A 1,967-nucleotide genomic window follows, 5' to 3' on the forward strand; every position below is an offset into this window, starting at 1 on the left:
TCGAACCTTGGTCATGGTTCGATCGTTCCTCTGCCATTTAATGATCCCTTTCATTGATCGAAGTGTGATCCCCGATAACACCATCATGATCCGCCTTGATGAGCGTCATCAGATCCTGCCACTCTCTATTTGCCTCCGTATTCCTCCACTGACTATCTATCTTTATAATAAATATTATTAATTAGCAAGCTCAAAATTAATAAATATTGTTAGTTAGCAAGTTTAAATTTTTATTACGCTAATTAAATAACTTTATTCATAAACAAAAATAATAGGATAAAATCATTAATAATTAAATGAAAATTCATTAAACCAATATTTTTATTTAATATATATTAAAAATTGATAGACATATAAACAAATGTTTTTAACAAATAAATTAAAGTATTAACAAAATTATATAATTTTACTTAAAATCAATAAGAAATAGTAAAAAGTTATTAATAATAAATTTAAATGGTTATGAATTAAAACAACTCCACTATGAATATTTATATATATTTTTAAGGAATATATTCAACTTATCTTTTACAAATATATTTGGCAAGAACAAATACTATTTAAAATATATCTATCTATACTTTACACGGAAAATGTAAAACCGTATAGACAACTTTCTCCACAAAAATATTATCAGACACTAAGACATTATTATTGTGGCTAGGTAGGATTGGATTCTCCACTGCCACAATCCTCAATTACAATTAACAAAATAACTCAATTTACTAATCAGTAAAACCTAAATCCACTTGATTCTAAACCTTAATATTAACTTTTGTTGAAATGGTACTTTCAACTGCAGCAAAACCGCCAGTCTCCCCGCACTTCCTTTTGGTGGACAGTGGTATTTCTCGAGGGAGCAACGAGCATATTCAATAGCTAACATGTGCCCTGAGTGGTTTTCCAAAACAACTTTCCCCAACGAGTAAATTTCGGTAAAAAGGGACCTCCGGGTAATTGCGATAGCCGGCTGATTGACATGAAGTGACATGAAAGTTTATTGATAGCCATCGTTTATCAGTGAAATAATTAATGAAATTTAGACGTGACATGAAAGTTTATTGATAGCCATCGTTTATCAGTGAAATAATTAATGAAATTTACTGCGGTAGAATGTAGATGAAGTTTTAATTTTATTATTTTTTTAATGCATGGGAGTAGTTTTGTTATGGAAAAAAGTAAAAGTGCATCGTTTTTTTTGGTTGAATATGAAATGTAATGAAATGAAGTGCAGCAACACGTATGTAAGTAGCGCGAATGAAAAAAAGGGTTTTTACAGACAGCAGTGTAAATTTTGCAAGGGAGAAACATAATGTTTTCTTTTGTAGAGTATATCTTGGCTCCTTTTTTGTTCAAGTGAAGTAACACAGATTATGTAATGCACAACAGTGCAAAGTAAGATGGAACAGAGCAGTGTATTTTCTAGTAGAGACAGAGCATTTTTTTTTGTAATGCACAGCAGTGCAGAGACAGAGTAAATTTTTTTTGGAACTGCATCTGAAGCGTTCTTGTGTAATCCCTCTGTTAGATGAAGTCTGTTTTTTTTGTAACAATCAGTATTGTTAATGAATACAAAGATTTTTGTGTGCATGAGTGAAACTCTGTCTTCAGCAAAACAATTTTTTGTTCCTCTGTGTTAAAAACAGAGAATTATTCTCTGTTCATTTTTTTTTGTTCTGGAATTATCGGAAATTCCCAACATGGTATCAGAGCTTGTCCAGGCTCTTTGAAGGTGTCAAAGAAGCTGAAGGAAGGATTTCTTGTTGCAGCAGCTTCTCTAGCAGAGTGAAGACTCAGTCAAGAAAGAATCAAAGGTATTTCTCAAGTTAGTTTTTGTGTTACTGTTGAGGATAATCAGCTATTTTAAATACACATTCAAGTATTTTGAAGCATAGTTAAGAGTGCAAGAATGGCTGGAGCCAGAACTAGCATGGGTATCTGTAATACCCATCTCCCACAATTTAATG

This window comes from Pinus tabuliformis, chromosome 2_2, assembly GCF_031772625.1.
Source record: "Pinus tabuliformis cultivar Carrire ecotype Pingquan chromosome 2_2, CPIR1, whole genome shotgun sequence".
NCBI classification, from domain to species: Eukaryota; Viridiplantae; Streptophyta; class Pinopsida; order Pinales; family Pinaceae; genus Pinus; species Pinus tabuliformis.